General features: G+C 37.8%; 1 protein-coding gene across 3 annotated transcripts in view; it reads left to right on the top strand.

The window, feature by feature from the left end:
• The window catches only part of LOC5572804 (tubulin polyglutamylase TTLL4), a 144,747-nt gene that overhangs the window by 62,951 nt on the left and 61,258 nt on the right, over positions 1-20,538 (top strand). Inside the window, exon 1 of one of the 3 annotated variants that reach the window (XM_021847002.1) lies at positions 15,035-15,380. The exons of the other annotated variants lie outside the window; for them this stretch is intronic. The gene's annotated coding sequence lies outside the window, so the exon portion shown is untranslated. Of the gene's footprint in view, positions 1-15,034; positions 15,381-20,538 lie in introns of those variants that run through there. 3 annotated transcript variants of the gene reach the window in all.

Below are 20,538 nucleotides of genomic sequence, written 5' to 3'. Positions count from 1 at the left end.
ATTTTTTATACCTTAGGTAGTCCACTAATGGCACCGGCACCCTATGTTTTGGAAAATTTCTGGAAAAAATCTTGTTGAAAAAAAAATGCTTGCGAATTGGATTATGGATAGAATTAATTTTAATTTACCATCAAGCCTTCATGCCAAACACTGTCGAATGCTTTTTTCTATGTCTATAAAAACAATATAAGCCTTCAGACTTGTTGGAACGAATCAAATTTGTTACATGTAAAAGTTGATGAGTGGTCGAATGTTCATGTCGGAATTCGAATTCTCGCTGAATATTACTAAGGGATCTATATACAAATAAGAGATTATCTCTGACTAGTGTTTGATACAAAAAACGCAATAGAAAAGGTTAATGTGACTCAGTTATTGATTAAAGAGAAAGTAAACAAAGAGAGCCTCTCAATGTTAGGTAGGTCCATTTGAAAAGTTGCGCGAAAGCTCTCGCCTAAACGCATACTATACAAAAAATTAAAAGAAATAAAAAACCTACTTATTTTGAGAAAAGTTACTCTAATGTTAGGCAAATTGAATGCTTTCATTAATGTTTAATAAATATCGACATGTTTTATAAATGGCTCATATAATAACCCAAAGTTGAAAAACTCAATGCTGAAATCCACATAATTTCTAAGTGTATGTAATAAATTGTTTAAAGCTCTTAATGCAAAGTGTTCAGTGCAGTTCTCTCATAATGTTATCATATGATTCCTGCCAAATAATCATAAGTTATTAATTTTGTTTTCTTTTCTTCCAGGTACGTTGGTTTTATAAAATTTATTTCCGATAATAAGGTATTTATAACAAAATAATCACTTAACAATTTTTCCTTTTCGCAATCGTTTATCGTTTATCCCAATTAAAAAAAAATATTCAAAATTGTTGTTATTCGAAAAATTGTTTTTACGAATGATTGGTTTATTCTTAGAACGTAAAAATCTTTCAATAGTATCTTATATAGTTTATATCTATTAATATTTGGACACAAATTGACCTCGAATAGTGCACTGCACTACAGAAGTTGTCGTCTCCAACTCCACTTTTGAGCTATTGACGCTACATGTATGAAGTGTGCTTCGACACCAAAATTGTTTGCTTTTCGTCGTGTGTTGTGTGTGACACGACATAGTTTCAAAATGTGTTTCCCAGCATTAATATCCTTACCCCCACCTTCCTGTGCGGTTCCGTACTTGTGAGGACATTTTCGTAGGGACTGTGACATTCATTCACGTTTCAATTGCGGCATTAGCCATAAACAAAACGACAGTGAACTCCAAAGCACCGACCGTAGTCGTTTCACCAACCCGGGTATCGTAGGTTCGGGTTGGTATTCCAACTCATTTGAATTCTCGCCGCTGGAAAAGGAAAGAAGCGTCGACATTATCCTTGATCCAGTTCGTACTCCACTTTGTTTACGTTTCAATGCAATGTGAAGGATAGAAGACGGTATATCTGGATTATTAGAAGAAAGCTAGACGGTGTGATATTATAACAAACTTACCGTGACAGTGGTGTTCATGAGGTGCTAGTGTTGATGGATATTAGTTGGCAGTTGTTTGACTCTATGGTGGATGGAGGGAAATGCCACGGTTGATGGTTTTAAATCGAGCCAACTCATGCGATGACAGGGTTGTGCAAAATGATGATGTCACAAGGCAATTAATGCGATTAACACTTACCCAGTGGGTAGTGTCGCCTAGGTAGGGTTAATTCGGCCTCTGCCAGAACTCTTTTGCTGTTTACAACAGGCATGCTGTTACCAATCCTCGCGTATTCCGGTCAACTTTCCTCATTTCGATATCGTTTTTCTTGATTCATCTTCACCTTAATTCCAAATGTTTGGATTAGGTATCAGACGGGAAAGGTCTAGGATTGTACCACCTACGAATTTGTGCGAATTGTTAAATGCTAATGCTAATCCCAATTAATCCTAATAATTCAAACACAAATGTTTGACAATCCAGAATTAGGAATCTTTTGCATAATTCCCTGCTATAACTCCATGCCATCAATAAAGATCAACTAAGTTTTAAGTCGAACATTTTCCTAATAGTAGTTATACTTTGTTGCACGCCAAATATTCTACTTCACCTAAGTTGCAAGCAACGACAATTATCATGTCGTTACAGTTCATGAAGCCAACGAACTTCATGGCAATCAGGCAACGTCTCCCCCACTTTTTTTTACTTTCCGTGCAAACCCAAGTGTTCTATATTCCACCTTGATTGAAGTATCCGTTGCAAATCATGCAGTAAAACATAGCTTTCCTATGGTGAACCACACAGCCAATAGCATTTTACAATGCCGTATTCATGCAGCACCTTCTTCGCCACGTACCTACAAGTGGCACTTCCGTGTATCGGATGGGTTCCCGAAAATAGCGCGCTTTTGAAAATAAATCACCTGTAACCTGAAACAAGTAACCCCCGAAAGGCCTTGCGGGGATTGTTGACAGGTGAGATGTTCCTGATGCTTACGACCCCGATTACGTTTCTGATGGTGTTTTTCACAGCAGCAGCGGAGGAGGAAAACTACTTTGCCTAACCCAAGCTACAGCTGGCAACGGAAACTAGGTTAACGAACCAGACAAGTCAAGCTTCTGCAGTTCAATTGCATCGTGAGCCAGGACTCTTGGGAGCTTTTCGGGTGCCCATCGTACAACTTTTTAACGTTCAATCAGACAGCAGCTGCTATTCTCGATGTCAGTTCCTTGAAAGTGGAGGTTGTGGCGCTTTGTTTTTCTTGCTGTCTAGACAACGGGTTTATTCTAGCCTTCCAGTTGGATTACCGAAGCTCCGATTCGGAAATTTAATTCCTATTCTAATTCAAATTTTCCAGCTGCAGTGCCGGGTGGAAGCCGTTAATTGCAAGAGAAAAATGACAGCTAATTATTAGTTGGGAACATTTTCGAACTGACAGTCTGAAAAATCCTTCCCATTGCAAATGTCATTTAAGCGAAATTCATTTAATTGAACTAATGACCTAATTAGAGTTCATAATTTTCTTCCATTGAGTTATAAACTACACTGAATACAATTGGAGTTCATTGAACAGCTTTGTTTAATCATCGGAGTCCAAACAGTTACCTCAGTGAAAACCTTCCCAAGCGCTCAAGAACGCACCTTAAACTATCGATCAATTTGCTGCTGCCAGGCACGGAATCCTCAAAGTGTTAGCCTTTAATATTTTGATCGCCTTTCTAGGACGGTCATGCAATTCAAAAACTTACTAACAGCAAAGGATTATAGGCTTGAAGAATCCTTACACGTTACGTATGGCGCTGCTAACAAAACGTGATGTAGCCTTCTCTGCATGGTAAATGAAACCATTAGTTTAGAAATCGCATTTACGGGATTCCTGAAAGTTCCTTGAAATTTTTATGATTACCAAGAGATTCTTGCAGGGCTGGTAGCTAAAGTTTCTTTCTTTTTTTTTAACGAAAATCTCTTGCCACATTTCTTGGTTTTTCTGCGCGCAGTGAATCCTGGTGCAAAATTCTAGAGGCTCCAAAGTTACATTCAAAGATTCTTACGTGACTATTTCACAGGTTCCAGATTCCTCGAGGAAAAGCATCGGTAAACCTTTGTTTTCTGGGATAATTTTAAGGAATCCTCCTGGAATTCCTCAAAAAAAATCTTCTAGACAATTCTCCCAAGAATCCACAGAGCTTACACTTTGATGAAATTGAATAATGTATTTTCCAGAAAAACTCATCAAGAATTTCTACAGGAGCTCCTACGTAGATTTGTGCAGTTTTTCTTCCAGCTATTTTCATAAGAATTTCTTTAAGAATTTATGCATGATTTCTTCCAAAACTCTACACTTAGAGAAATTCGCGGTTGAAATCTTAAAGAAAGAAAGTTTTTAGAAGTGTATGAAGGCACTTCTGAAATAATTTCTGCAGATATCCTTGAGAAACCTGCTGGTTGAATTCTCTAAGGAGACCTAAACAAAAATCTCGTTGAGAAATCAATGGAAGAATCATTGGATGATTTTCTGGAAGACTTAGGTATTCCTTAAAAACATCTCGAGGAATCATTGGAGGAAGTCTTCAAATTCCTAGTGGAATCTCTGCAGTTGGGTTGTCCTTAGCAAAATTCCAGGTGAATTTCTTAGAGGCATCTTGAACTATAACCTTATCCAGAAAATTCAACCAGAGGATGCTGTCTTGACCACTGGCTTTAGTTTAGCTAGAGGTATAGTTAACGGTTACTAGTTTTTTAAGTAAAATCTTGGAGTGATCATTTTTTTCCTTCCATTTTTACCGATTTCTTGTGAGTTGATTTGTATATTTCTGTTTAAAAAATGAGCAGATCCGAAGGACATGTTATGGAACATCATTGAGATCCTTTTTTAGAACGGTCCTTAGGGAGAGAACTTTGCTGGAATTCTAACGAGAATCGAGGCACTTGAATGTTCTTTGGAAAATCACTGTGAACGTAAAAAGTGAAATACTAGTAAGATTCTAGTGCATTCAATGTATTTCAATCTTTGGATGTTTTTTTTTTTAGAAATTCCTAACAAATTCTAGCAAAGGTGTTAGAGCAGTAACCCTTGAACTGCCAAGCAAGCCATGATTCTTATACTAATAATGACAACAAGAAAATATATTCATTCTTTGTTCAACCTCCAAACTAAGCAGTTGTTCTTACTACACAACATATTTTGGCGACGAGAATTTTTACGAAGTCACGCACAGTTACGGCAGCGAAATGAGTCCCGAGTTCGAGGCAAATCTCTTGCGGATTCTGGAGAACCAAGGACGAATACTTCAAGAACTTTCCGCTTCAAGAGACGCAGCAAGTCAACAAGTTGGAAGTGGTGACGGTAATCTGCAGCCCAACCAGCAGCATCCGAAGGATCCACGCCGACAAAACCAGACTGAGTTCCTGATCGAGTCTTTGTCAAGCAGTATCAGTGAATTCCATTACGACGCTGAAGCGGGAGTTACGTTTGAAGCCTGGTTCGCAAAATACGAGGATCTGTTTGAAGAAGACGCCCGGAAATTGGATGGACCGGCCAAGGTCAGACTCTTGCTCCGGAACATCAGCACTGTAGCGCACAAGAAATATGTGAACTACATCCTACCGAAGAAACCGAAAGACGTTTCATTCGAAGACACAATCAACACCTTGAAGTCAATTTTCGGTCGGAACACATCATTGTTCAACTTGCGGTACCAGTGTCTACAGCAGCAGAAGAGTCCGTCGAATGATTTCTATACGTACGCTGGCATCGTGAACGAGAAGTGTGAAGAATTCAAACTACCGGAAATCACAACTGACCAGTTCAAATGTCTACTCTTCGTTTGCGGCCTGAATTCAAGCAAAGACGCGGATATCCGAACTTCCTTGCTGTCCAAGATCGAGAACGCTAATCCAGCGACGCCGATGACACTACATTCGTTGGCCGAGGATTGTCAGCGGCTTCTGAATCTCAAAAAGGATACGGCAATGATCGAGAAGTCAGGTAACAAATCCACCGTTTGCGCCATCAAGCAACCAACGAAAGTCAAGACAACTGGTCAATATCAGCAGCAGCAGCAGTTCTCCGATGTCCCGAACACCCCATGCTGGCGTTGCGGAGAAATGCACTACTCCAAGAACTGCAACTTCATTCAACATCAGTGCAAGTCATGCAAGAAAGTCGGACATAAAGAGGGATACTGTGCCTGCTTCCAGGCGAAACCGAAGAAGAAGAATCGAGGTTCGAAGAATCAATCAGCAAAAGCCAACGGAATTTATTCCATAAATCAGGTCAGTATTGCAGCTAATCGGAAATTCACTACGGTCAAACTCAACGGAAGCCCAGTCAGAATGCAGCTGGATAGTGCAGCGGACATCAGCGTAATTTCCTATGAAGTCTACCAGCAATTGGGCTGCCCGACCGGAAAATAACCGTCTATCAACGTGGTGAATGCTTCCGGTGACGATATGGGTCTCATTCTGGAGTTAACGTGCTTAATCACATTGAATGGCATGTCCAAGCAGGGAAGATGCTTCGTATCGAAGGCAGACGATCTCAATCTATTTGGAGCTGAGTGGATCGAACTTTTTGGACTATGGGATGTACCGTTCAACGCAGTGTGCAACCAAGTATCCATGAAGCTTCATCCAAACGCTGTTGGTCTGGTCGATAGTTTGAAAGCGAAGTACAGCAACGTGTTCAACGAAAGTCTCGGACTGTGCACGAAGAAACAAGTATCGCTGACGGTCAAGCCAGGAAACAGACCAGTCTATCGTCAAAAACGCCCAGTTCCATATGCATCCACTGAGAAGATTGAAGATGAACTGAATCGACTTCAAGCACTGGGAATCATATCTCCTGTGACATACTCCGAGTGGGCCGCCCCTATTGTAGCAGTTCGGAAACCAAACGGCAAAGTGAGGATCTGTGCAGATTATTCGACCGGATTGAACGAGAGATTGGAGTCGAATCACCATCCGTTGCCGATGCCTCAAGACATATTCGCAAAATTGGCTGGAAAGAAGATATTTTCGCAAATCGATCTTTCGGATGCTTATTTGCAAGTCGAAGTCTCCGAAGAAAGCAGAAAATTACTGACCATCAACACGCACAAAGGGCTATATCAATTCAATCGACTTTCTCCAGGAGTGAAAACAGCACCAGGTGAATTTCAACAGATCGTGGACAGCATGATCGCCGACCTGGAAGACACCAGCGGTTATTTGGACGACATCATTGCAGCCAGTGATTCCTTAGAAGAACATCTTGAGCAACTCGACCGGCTGTTGGCGCGCATTGAAGAATATGGGTTCCACCTGAAAATCGAAAAAAAGCAATTTCTTCATGCAGCAGATCAAGTACCTCGGGTTGATAGTAGATGAAGAAGGGATTCGTCCGGATCCAGAGAAAATCAAGGCCATCGTCAACATGCCAGCCCCACACGATGTACAGACGCTACGTTCGTTCCTTGGAGCAGTTAACTATTATGGTAAGTTTGTACGAACCATACACGATCTCCGTCAACCGTTGGATGCCTTGCTGAAAAAGGACGTGAAGTGGAACTGGAGTCCAGCCTGCCAGAAGTCTTTTGAGCAATTCAAGCACGTTTTGCAATCGGACCTGCTGTTGACCCATTACAATCCGAATTTGGAGATGATAGTAGCAGCGGATGCATCACAGCATGGCATAGGAGCAGTCCTACTTCACCGTTTCCCGGATGGTTCTGTGAAAGCTGTTTGTCACGTTTCTCGCACGTTGACGGATGCTGAACGGAATTACGCTCAAGGAGAAAAAGAAGGACTTGCTCTGATTTTTGCCTGTACCAAGTTCCACCGTATGATATTTGGAAGACGTTTCACCCTGCAGACCGATCACAAACCACTCCTTGGTATATTTGGTTCGAAGAAAGGGATTCCTGTTCATACAGCAAACAGATTGCAGCGGTAGGCGCTCACACTGCTACAATACGATTTTAAGATCGAATTCAAGAAGACTGAAAGTTTTGGATATGCCGATGTACTTTCTCGTTTGATTGGAGAACATTCCAAGCCCGATGAAGATTACGTGATCGCAAGTCTACAAATCGAGGAAGATATCCGTAACATTCAATCCGAAGTTTTATCAGCTCTTCCGGTGACAAATCAAATGATCGTGCAAGAAAAAAAGAAAAGACAAAATTCTCCAGACGATTCTCAAACAAGTACGTGAAAACTGGCCTTCTGTGAAACTTCCGGATGCAGTATCATCGTTCTACAAAAGACGTGAATCATTCTGTGAAGCAGACGGATGCCTGATGTTCATGGACCGAATTGTCGTTCCGCAGTCATTGCAGTCACCTGTCCTCAAGCAGTTACACGTTGGTCATCCTGGTATGCAGAGAATGAAATCCCTTGCTAGGAGTTACGTGTACTGGCCAAACATTGATGCAGATATTGAAGACTTTGTTCGAAAATGCGGAAGTTGCGCTTCGGCATCAAAAGCTCCTGTGAAAACAACGCTTTCGTCGTGGCCGATTCCATCCACGCCATGGTCTCGTCTTCACGTGGATTATGCTGGACCAGTACGGGGAAAATTTTTCCTTGTCATCGTGGACGCGCATTCAAAGTGGCCTGACATGTTTGCGACCAACAATTCCACCGCAACAACGACGATTAAGAAGCTTAAGGAGTGTGTGTCTCGATTCGGATGTCCACTAACAATTGTGACGGACAATGGCACACAATTCAGTTCGGAAGCTTTTGCAAAGTTTTGTCAAGATTTCGGAATCGATCATGTGAAGACTCCTCCCTTTCATCCACAGTCTAATGGTCAAGCCGAAAGGTTTGTGGATACGTTGAAGAGAGCTCTTTTGAAGATAGGCGGAGAAGATGTTGAAGACACTTTGCAGATTTTCCTTCAAACCTATCGTTGCACCCCGAATCCGTCTTTGCCAGACAACAAATCGCCAGCTGAAGTTTAACTGGGAAGAAAACCCCGCTCCGTTCTAGATTTGATGAAGCCATCGGTTCCAGAGCCATCTCACATCAATGAAGTACAGAACATGAAATTCAATAAGAAGCACGGCGCTAAATACCGGTCTTTCGAAGCTGGAGACGCAGTATTCGCTGAAATTCATATTCGAAACGAACGATATTGGGCGCAAGGAACCGTTATCGAAAAGAAGGGTAGCGTGGTGTACAACATTCTCCTCGAAGACAAAAGACGTCGAGGTTTAATCAGATCCCATGTGAACCAGTTGCGAAGACGTACACCGGACGGTGAACATCAACCTACAGCAGAACAGCCTTTGCCTTTGGAAATCTTGCTAGAAGAGTTCAACTGTCCAGGTCAACTTAATCAAGTCGAAAACATCGAAAATCTCCCTAATCATCTTGTGGATAACCCCGTTCCTGATCCCGGATTCCCAAGAGCTGGTACGTTTCCTGAAGACGTGATGCAGAATCCAATGGAAGATGCTGTACCTGGACCATCGCAGATAAATCAAACCACAGATCTAGTTCCGTCCAGAAAACGTTCACTACCCTTCCGAGGACCTTCAGGCAGGAAACGTTGGCTCCCTTCTCATTTTAGAGCAGTAACCCTTGAACTGCCAAGCAAGCCATGATTCTTATACTAATAATGACAACTAGAAAATATATTCATTCTTTGTTCAACCTCCAAACTAAGCAGTTGTTCTTACTACACAACAAAAGGATAGAAAGCTAAGTCATTTTTTTTTTTTTTTGAATTTCTTTGGGGATATAAAGGATTTCCTAATGAGGATCTGTAAAGATTCATCAAGAATTACTAATTGATGGTTTTTTTATAGATACTGATACTCCCAGACAACCAAAATGTACGTATACTGAAATCACCTTCTGCATTATGCGATGCTTATAAGATATATAAGATGTCGTATAAGATGTCGTGAAAAGGCCTTATACGTACTAAATTGGAGGCGATATACGTGCATATTTCATATGATGGAAAATAGCATGCTATGCGAGTGTGTAGATTTTATTGCGAACTAATATGTACTCTTATGCGACTTTATTCATGATAACAAAATGTATTTGACAGCTGCTACGGATTGATCCGATTTACTTTGTACGAAACGAAATGTACATATGAACTCATAAAATTGCATTTTATGCGAGGAGACTCATAGATGAAACGATTTCATTCACCATTTAGTGCGGATGTGATGTAATTTGTATGAGTAAACGACTTTGTTTGGAAATTGTTATGCGACATTTGGTTGTCTGGGCTGGTCCTTGCAGAAACGTTGTTAGGATTACTAACTTGGCTTGGTCTAATCTTTGTCAAATTTCTTATGAGGTCCTTGTGGAAATTTGGTATGCATTTCTGCAGATAGCGATTATTCCTGCCATTCTCAGTGAATTTATTGTTAGATTCTTAATAAAATTTATAGCGAGATATTTGATGGATAAATGAATGGCCACGTCCTTTAGGTATTCTTGAGTCGATTTATATTCAATCAAACCCAACAGTTTTGGGAAAACATTTAGATTTTTGATGAAAAGCTTGTTTGTTATGTCAATTTTTTTATAGCAAGTCAATTGTTTTTGCGTGATATCGTTTCTGTCTTAAAGATCTTACCTTAGATTCAACGAGATAAAAAACCTTACCTTAGATTCAACCAGATAAAAAAAAATTCTTCACGCTTGTGCTACACATTTGAAGATATTTTTAGAATGCAAATAGCAGATGTTTTTGCATACAATTCCAAAATCTCTCCGAATTTATGATTACAGGATGATTATTTTTATTATGCCAAATATTTGCTTTTCAATGAATTCTTTAGTTTAATTGATCCGAAGAACGATGATGAACAAAAAATCTACTGCTTTAGAATTCATAGCTTAAAAACGAGTATTTTGAAAGACAAATCAAATGTCAAAACTTTCTACACTTTGGGCGGCCGGGAATTGGAAAACTGATTTTGAATGGACATCCTGTTTAAATGCCTATCATTAAAGTATCGATATTTTGTATTTCAGCCAGCGAACTTTCGCCTCACACTATATTCGAACTCTTGGTTGCGCAAAAGTTCATTGAGGACAATCAATTTTGAAGTATTAGGTTTTGCATAAATGCTTGAAAACCATTTTTAGCCCTTGTTTCGGAAAAAGATAGAGCCATATATTATCTCGCGGGAAAAATGCAAATAGCCTATAATCCACCTATTATCATTAAATTTAGCAAAATTTGCCTTGAATTTTCTATTGAAGATCGAATGATTGGACTATTCGCAAGCATATTAAATGAATAGTATCTTACACACTTAAAAAATACGGATCTCATCAGGCTGAAAATCACCGAACAATCTGTGAAATCCTTGAACAAAATCATAAACAAAAACTCGAAAATGGTTTGACTGAGAATCGCACTCCCTACCTATCGATCAGGAAGCAGACTTGCTACCACTAAACCAGTTTTCATTGCTTGTTAGTGGTGTGCAAAAACTGGAACAACATGGGAGTGCTCCAGGGAAGCCCAAGCAAACGTGTTCGTTTTTTCGTAGTCCGTTCCTTCTGTTCCCTGTTCCTGTAGAATCAAGGTCAATCGTGACCGGTTCACGTTGTGCGAGTGTGAAAGGATGTTTGTGTTAAGTCGAGGATGGATTACCAACTGGTGAGCTCGTTTCATACTTATGATTACAGATTTATATTGAGGCAATGTTGCGTTTTTGTATTTATCAAACAAATTTTGGATGGTTCGTCACTACAAGTGTCGGCACAAACCTTTATTCTGTTTTAAAAATAATGTTAATATACATATACACTACCCACCATAAGTATGGAATCGCGTATTGAAACACTCATAATGAATATTGCAGCACCTTGAAAAGTTAAGCATCACCTAAAATGAATATTATATCGTAATTATGAAGTGATAGATCAATGTATTTTTGAGGTTATCTTAAAAAATACTTCTTTGAGCTCCTGCGATTTTTTATTTTTGTTGAAAAAACTTTTATCACTGCTAAACTTAAAAGTCTTGCAATACTCAGTATTGCAACGATTCCATACTTATGGTGTGTAGTGTACCTTTATTTTTCCATCATTTTTACAAACAAGCTTTGAATAGTTCGACATTATGAATGTCGGCGTATTACAAGGTCACGTGTTCTTGAGGATATCATATGCGATATATTTTATAAAATATTCATGACTATTTCACTTATTTACTTTCAACTTGTTTTCAACTTTTTATTACTTTTATTTTTATTTTTGTATTATATTTAAACTTTTATTTTCATTGTTTTTGTATTTTTCAAACAAAGTATCCATTGTTCGTCATTTTAAGTGTCGGCATAAACCCTTATGCTTAATAAATGTAATTTTATTGCACATAGATTTCTGTTCATGTAAGTACTAAAAAACCTTTGAATATAGGGTGTTCCAGAAAGTATGGGCACGACTTCACCATACTGCCATTTCAAGCCTAGTGAAGATCTGATTTTTACACATTTGATTACTGTACCTAACAAGAGTAGATTGCGATTTTTTTATTAATAATTTAAGTATTAATGTGTAGATAACGTTACATTTATTAGCAGCATCTCTCATCAGTATTGCACAAATCGCGTTATTTTTGAGCGACTTTGATTTTCAAAATTTGTTCTATGTCAGAAAGTGCGTATAAACAATATCTGAAAAAATATATCATTTTGTATGTCGATGTATTTTCTTAATCATCTATGTTAAAATATCTTTTCACCGCGAGAAAAAAATGAAAAAATAGTTTCATGTGACAGTCGTATTTTCCTTCCTTATTCATGGATTCACCGACCAAAGGTGACTCCCAGATCTTTTTCCTTCCTCACTAATAAACAACCTTCCCGTGGTGATTGTGGAGATGCAGAGGTATTCTCGGTCTCTGGAAGTAACAAGCATTACACCCTAACATTCCTTCCCCATCCCAACTGACTGTAAGGACTTGGCCGGCGCCGTTGTTGATCAATAATATGAGATCTGCTAAAATTGCACTTCGAGAGTATGCGAAAACTCTCATCTCCTATTCTTACCAGTTCCGATCAATCACTGAGTAGCAACCATTGACATGTACAGTGTTTTAGTATTTCACAGGTTACAGTTAATTTGTTTGTTTCATGGATTTTCAGGAAAATCTTTCATTTTGTTTTTTACAGTTTAAATTCGACGATTTATTTCACAGTATACTGCGATTTATTGTAAGTGTGTACCTAGGCTTTTTATTAAAACTTTAGATTCTTCAATTTTGTTTAGAGCTATTTTATTTTGATGAATCCTCACATAGTTTTTTTTTCTGATTTTGCTTGATTTTTTAAATGACAAAAAAAGATTAATTTAAAATAGTTCAACATTTTTTAGGATTAAGTATATACGAGATATCTCACCCATGACGTTCTTCACTGTTATATGGACAAAACTGGATTTTCAACAAATTCGAACAATTGTTGGCAAAAAGTTCAAGGCCAAACGAAACTTGCTGAATCATGAGGTGGATTTTTGCAAATCTTGAGCACAAGTTTTATACATGAGAGAGATTATAGCATATACTAGCAGATCTAGAGGCAGGTTAATATTTTTTTTAAATTTATGTAAAGCAATTTTGTTACAGAATATTAAAGGTTTTCACAGAATGCTGGCACATCAACGAATACGGGATATTATTTTGCGAATGGTTCTTGAGCTTTTCTAAGTGAATTTCTCACAGAGCTTTGAGTAGAGCAGAATTCTCTAAATTTTAGTTAACGATTTAAAAAATTAAAGTGGGGTTCTGCGGAATACTAAGAAAATACTGCGCTGGATTATCGCAAAATCCGGGACTTTGATCTTATAATAATCTGTTCAGAGTTTTCAGACAATACTAATTGAGAATCGGACAAAATCTCACAAAAATTTCTGAACTATGAGAATGATTTGTATAAAATTCTTGAAAACAGCCTCACAGGGTTCAGATCACAGTATTCTGAGCTGGATTCAGACGTAAGCACAGACGTAAGAATCTTCGAGATTATCACAGAAGCAAATACTATTTCAAATTTCTCCAAAATAAATTTTTATAAATTTTATTTTAGTACACCAACATTTTTGAACTTGCGGCATTGCAAAAAGTTTAGCCCGCAACACAATATTAATTTGGCCTGCGCTTCAAACAGCTTGGGCAGGCCTGGTCTAAACCATATGCCTTGAAGATCTACAATGCATTAGGGTATCCAAAATAATGAAAAACAGTGCTTCACAATTGAATTAACATCGACGTATTTTGGACTAGACATGACTATGTGAGCATTTTTATTCCATAGAGTAGGATTTTCTCTACATTTTGGCATGTTTATTGACTTGTTTACGCTGTGTACTTAAAAATTGAAAAAAAAAAACAAAATAGCTTTCCTGAAGGGTTTAAAATTCGACCGTTACCCTATCACTAAAGGTCGAACTTTCGCCCCACCTTACTCTATACGATTTTCTTGATGGGAAATTGTTCGTTAATTTTAAAATAGTTTCGACCACTGCCTATTCTTTTTTCCCCTTCGATCTATTGTCCTTTCGACGTTTTTTTTTGTCGAACCTTTGTCGTAGATCACATTCTTGATCAGCTTCATCCAACGTGTGATAGAAATCGGAGATCAAAGTTCCGATATGGAAGTTTTGTGTATATATTATGAATTTCGATCGATTCAAATCTTATTTAAATCAAATTAAATCATATAGTTTGTGGATAAATAAACGTATCGTTTTCGAATGAATTCAGATTATTCCACATATAAGATTATACATACTGTGAAATCTAACAAGAAACACAGTTCAAATTGCATAATGTGGAGATTGACGAGGGAAGCACACAGCCAAGCCTACGGCATTGTGCCAATATTCCCCAGTCGATAAGATAGGCTAAGTACAAGACGTTTCAATGCTTACTGGTTCTACGATGACTTGCTTATTTTAGATTTTTAGATCATTTGGAAATATCTCCCGCATTTACACTAAGCATTCCTCCAATTATGTCTGAAATTTTTTATCCAAAATACTCAGGAGGAAGCCTTGAAACAGTTTGTAAATAAGTTTTCTTAAAATTATGTGGAAGAGATTTCACGAGATGAAATTCCTGAAAGAATCCCAAGAGGATCGTCTAGGTCTAGAGTAATATTTTACATTTTCTTTTTTTTTTTTGAGAAAATATTGATAAACCATGAATTTTAAGAAATCAAATTCCCGGAGAAAAAATTGGATTAATGTGGAAAAAAATGTGGAATAATTTTTAGAGGAGAAATGCTTGAACTAATTTCAAATGATATTCTTCAGTGTTGAGCGCATTTTCAAACCTACTCTCATTTCCTCATCATTCTCACACTGTGTCGTGAATTGTCTCAACCCATATGGATATCCTTTGCTATCGATATCCTATAGCTATCTGTACCTAACATTCATTCTACCAGTGAGCATGTGCCACTCAGAATGCAATTCTACGACATTCACTCATCGTGTCCTGTTGTCTTTGAGTCCCTTTTAGCAAACATACACAATGTCACCAACAGAGAACAAAACAGTGCATATAGGAAAGCCCAATCATCAACAGCTCGCGCCCTGTTTACCGTTTCTGTTGCTTTCCATTCTTAATCCTTCTGAATGTACCTATTAGAATTTTGCTAAAGTATTTACCTTGCACTCCTTCTGTGCTTGAAACTGTGACCTCGCATCGCATATAAACCTTATTGGATTTAGGTGCTCGATTTTGCATAACCGCCTTGTCGGTAGTGTGTTTGCGTAACTTGATATTATAAAAATAACTGAAAAGTTAATCATCATCGTCGCCCAACAAACAACATGGAAGTCAAGTGGAAATAGAATGGTGGAAAATTACACCTCGTCAGGCTGCTAATTTAGTGAAGGGAAAAGACTCATCACGCGGTACTCCAGGTGGGTGTATGCATCACACTTTTATTGGCACTGGTTCGGAAAAATATCTCCATTACCTTCCTCGAAGATTTTGGCATTAGTCACCCCCAATTAGCGGCCATTTAGAGCCGTTCCGTACAAAAGTTAGTCACCCTTTTCAGCGGATTGTCGCCACATCGTTTGCGCTGAAAATTCTTGTGACGACGACGACGACGCGGAAAATTTACACCCTGTCAGTCAATGTGAGGGCGAGCAGAATGTCAAATCATCACGTCACACATATTTCGCGGACGTCATCATTCTTTTTTCATTAACCCATTGTTGGACTGAATCGTGAAAAAAATTTGCTTCAAAATTCTCCTAGTTTCCCTCTGTTCACAACCATTCAAGAATAGACGGTGAATAAGTGTTAGTGGCATGGCTATCTTGTTTTCTGCGTTTTCGTAACAAGAAGGATGAAGCATAAAGAGCGATGTGCGAACAGCATAGCAACATAAGTAGTGAGGCAGCATGGCAACAAACGACGATAATAATCGAGTTGGTTTGATGGTGTGTAGAATGTAGAATTTTTTTGAGCTGCTTTGGTATGGTTCGGAGACATGTGCTTTCCGAGTGAGTTCCTCGTGGTTGTTGTAGTAGTAGAAATATGTTTACACTTTGGTGGTTCGAAATTGCCGCGCTTTGTCGTAATGATTTGTTTACAGTTGGTCATGGAATGAGTTATACAGCTCAATCCTCCCTTTTTATGAAAATAGTAATTTTAATAGAATTGTTTAACAGTAGCATGTATTGCTTCTACAGTTTCCTGGATGCATTGCTTCCCTTCCCCGGTGCCCGTAAGGATGTGACTGGAGCCGTTATTGAGTTTTGAATTTCGAGATCTCGATTTTGCACATTCAGTGGACATTTAATGGACCATTTTTATATGTAAAAAATTCCTTGTAAATATCGTAAATTAATCACCCCAATTTTACTTTTTTACCCTCAGAAGCTACAGCGGAAATTTGAGCGGAATGTGTCAACGCTAAGGGGGCAGGGTGTCTACTACCTGGAAAAATGTAGAAAACCTGGAATTATCAGGGAATTTCATTGAACCTGGAAAAACCTGGAATTCTTGGGGAAATTCGACAAAAATCAGGGAAATTTCTTTGAGGCTTATTTATTCATGGTAGAACGTGTTCATTACAAAAGGTTTTCGTATCAAAACCCCCAGAAAATTTCGGCTGCGCTGCTATCAAAACGCTCTTCGAGCTATTCAGCGAGGATCTTTTCGAGTATTAAATTTTATTGACTTCCCAGCACATGATTGAACTTTACGAATATCTCTCATTTTGATCAGTAATAGAGTCACGTATATTCAGGCACAATTTTTAAAATTATTCGAAATTAGAAAAACTGGAAAACTGATTTTGGGAAAGTAGTCTGGAATTTAAACAACCTTCAAACTGTCGAAAAAATCAATTTATCAGTTTCACGACTGGTAGCAGGTCGCTTTTTTGAGACTTGACCTCTATAATAATGCAAGTCTCTAAAAAGCTCCAGAGACACCTTCTAAGACTGTTCAACTGGTTATTCAAGAATTTCAGCGATTTCATCTGGAATACTTTTAGGGACTCCTACAGGGATCACTCCAGAAATTCTTCTAGAAATTCCTCTTTCAATTATCCCAGATATTCTTCCATCGATTTTTTCAAAGGATATCTTGAGAAATTCCTCCAGAATTTGCTCCAAGAAATTCTCAAGCTCTTCAACGTTACTAGCTTGTTAATTATCCAAACACTATCCTAGGATTTCCTCCAAATATTTGTCCACAAATCCTTCAACCGAATTTTCCAGTTTTTACACTTGGAGATCTTCCAATTTTTTACAAAATTTCTTCCAAGAAAACCAGTAAAAGTTAATTCCAGAGTCTTTGAAAAAAACAGGAATATTTTTCTAAGAAACCCGACAATAATTTATTCGTCATTTCATCCACGGTAACTCCAAAGATTTTCTTAAAAAATCCTCGAGAAAATATACTGGGAATTTTTCAAAGAATTCCTCAATTTCGACCCTATGTTTTTTTTTATATACACGGACACGTTAATGCTTCCAGTGGACGATTATGTCCTTTGAAGGAAGCACCCCACTAGACAACGGACTAGCATGTAACGCCTAGTGGCACAGTCAAAATACTTTCCTAATGAAAAGTTTTTCGGACTGCAGTGGGAATCGAAACCACATTCCTTGACTCGATGCGGCTAAATGCTTGGTAACACTAACCGCACGGCCACGGAGCCCCAATGTTTCATCATTGTGTTCCTCTAGTTTTTTTTTTCTAGGAATTTCTCTAAAATTTCATTCAAATTACAACTGCAGTTCTTCCCAACATTTCTCAAAAAAATAATCCCATGGAATCTACATAAGTTTATTTGAGGTACCATACTACTACTACAAACTGTTTATCAGATTCCGTCGATGTTTTTTCGAGCAGTTCCTTCCGAAAATCATGCAAGATATTATCCAGAATTTGGATTCATTCGTTTTTTTTTCAAATCATCCTAACAATTTAATCATTTCCATGCACCGAAAGAATCAGTGTTTTAAACGGAAATGCAAATTGCGAGGTCAAAAGCCTAGTGTCAATCGCAACAAGTTTTTTCGCTTAACCTAAAACGTCATTGATACTTGTCACAATTGGGGCCCAGATGGCCGTAGCGGTAAACACGGAATCGTGGGTTTGAAGCCCACCGGACGAGGTTCTTTTCGTACACTCCCGTGCATAAGTTTGGGTTCACCTCCTAAAAAACATGCAAAAGTGTTCAGTCCATATCTCTGTGATTACACGTCCAATTCAAACTCTTTAAGCCGCATTCCAAAGGCAAAGAGTTATTCTTACTTCGTATGTATTTTTCCAAAAACATTGTTTGAACTTTGTAAACTAAATATGTACTTGAAATTGTGACATTTTTCAAAAAACACACTGAAAAAACATTACTAATTTCCTCAGCATTGGATCGACCAAAATTTTAAAACAAGGTGTCTTTAGAATCACAATCTTATATTCTTTGAAGAGCACTCATGAATTTTTTGCGGAAAAATCTGAAAAGTATTCAAAATCAATGAAACAGTCAGTCAAGTCATCGTGCAAAAGTTTGGGTTCACCCTTCAGTATGGTGTATCGTGCAAAAGTTTGGGTTCACCTGAACTTACTTAAATCTGTAAAATCTCAAACCAATCATGTACGCGCCATTATTTGCACTCAAAAAAGTTTTAAACTATTAAAATCGGTTGAAAAATGGCAGAGATATTGACAAAAATGATGTGCGTGTGGCTCAGATCATACTGAGGGGTGAACCCAAACTTTTGCACGATGAATTGACTGACTGTTTCATTGATTTTGAATACTTTCCAGATTTTAACGCCAAAATTTCGTGGTGTCTCATCAAAGAATATAAGATTACGATTCTAATGACACTTTGATTTAAAATTTTGGTCGACCTAATTCTGTTACAACTTTAAGTAAAAATTTAGTACACAAAACTAAAAAAAATGTTTTTGGAAAAATACATACGAAGTAAGAAAAACTCTTTGCCTTTCGAATGCGGCTTAAAGAGTTTGAATTGGACTTGTAATCACGGAGATATGGACAGAACACTTTTGTATGTTTTTGAGGGGGTGAACCCAAACTTTTGCACGGGAGTGTATATGAAATTTTCTTAACTTGCCACAGCATAAAGTATCTTCGTACCTGCCACACGATATATGAATGCGCAAAATGGCAACTTTGACAAAGAAAGCACAGTTATTGTGCTCAAAAACGAAACGCCAGAAGATGAACAACACGCCAGATTGTAACCAGATAAGAAATCAAACATATGCTATTTGAGTTCTATATGAGCACTTTCTAGGGTTACCTCTGTCTACACTTGTTACCATGCAGTTTTCTTTTAGAAATTTTTCCATTAATCCATGTAACAACTAGAAAAGGCTGTTCCAATCGGTTCTCTTGTAACTGTGCTGCAATTATTTGTTCTCTATGAAAATCTCGTTGGTCAATTTAGGCCACCCGAACCAATTTCGGCCAGAGATTTAGCTTCAGTTCCTAAATTGGCCAATAACATCGATTTTTTATTAGACTGGCCAAATTAAGAGTACCCTGGCCTGAATAGGTGTATGAGAATTGAAGTAATAAGGAAAATCAATTATTTTTCTTATGTTTAAAATCAATTTGGATTAATAAATGAATGTAGCTAAAACATGTGAATGTGATCTACTGAACACAAAAGGTTTCATGCTGGTTGGATATGTAAAACGGTATATAATCCACTATGGCTAGAACTGGCGTATGACCAAAACTGGTGCTTCTGCTCTATGGATTCTTGAAAATGACTATAGTTTCTACCAGGTTATGCATTACTAAATTCCTACCAAACTATGCAGTATTTCTTAAAATCCCACAAAAATTCTTAAAGGGTTCGTTAGTTCCTACAATTGTCTACAAAAGATCTACAGTTGTGTTCAGAATAATAGTAGTGAAAGTCAATTTTCATTCAAAATGCTCGACTTTGGCATGCTTTTATTTAGTTTCCCTATGAGCAATCGGCATGAAATTTTGACAGAGAACTACAAATATGCTAATATTATGATTTTATTAAGATAAAATTTGAAATTTTTCAAAAAGAAATGTAGACAATTGAGCACTAGGTAAAATCTATGAAATAAATTGTAGTTTTATTAATTTTATTATCTGCTGTATTCAGAGTTTTAAAAATTTCCTTCGTGCATCTTCATGCAGTGTCTGAACAAACATTTACAAAACAAGAACTTTTATTATTTTGAGCGTTTTTATCTGGTGCTTAACTTTTCAACCGGTACTTAAAAAAATGTCAAATTTTGTAATAATGAAATCTGTCAAAATTGTATGCTGATTACTTATAGGGAAACAAAGTTATAGTACACTACTATTATTCTGAACACAACTGTATGTAGGAGTTTTCTTCTGCAGATTAACTGAGGACAATCCTGAGATTAAAAAAATACTTTTAACCTTCCGGTTGTCGCGCGAATTTTTGTAACACGAGTAGTCGCGCGTTGTACTTTGATCTGACCACTTAGAAAGATGACGTCTTCGGCAAAATTGATCAGTAGCTGCTCACCAAGAAATTCGGAATTTTGCCACTAGGCGGCGTCAGTGAGC

The sequence above is a fragment of the Aedes aegypti genome, chromosome 2, assembly GCF_002204515.2.
Source record: "Aedes aegypti strain LVP_AGWG chromosome 2, AaegL5.0 Primary Assembly, whole genome shotgun sequence".
NCBI classification, from domain to species: Eukaryota; Metazoa; Arthropoda; class Insecta; order Diptera; family Culicidae; genus Aedes; species Aedes aegypti.
Note: the sequence above shows the minus strand (reverse complement) of the source record. Positions and strands in the feature narration are given on the sequence as shown.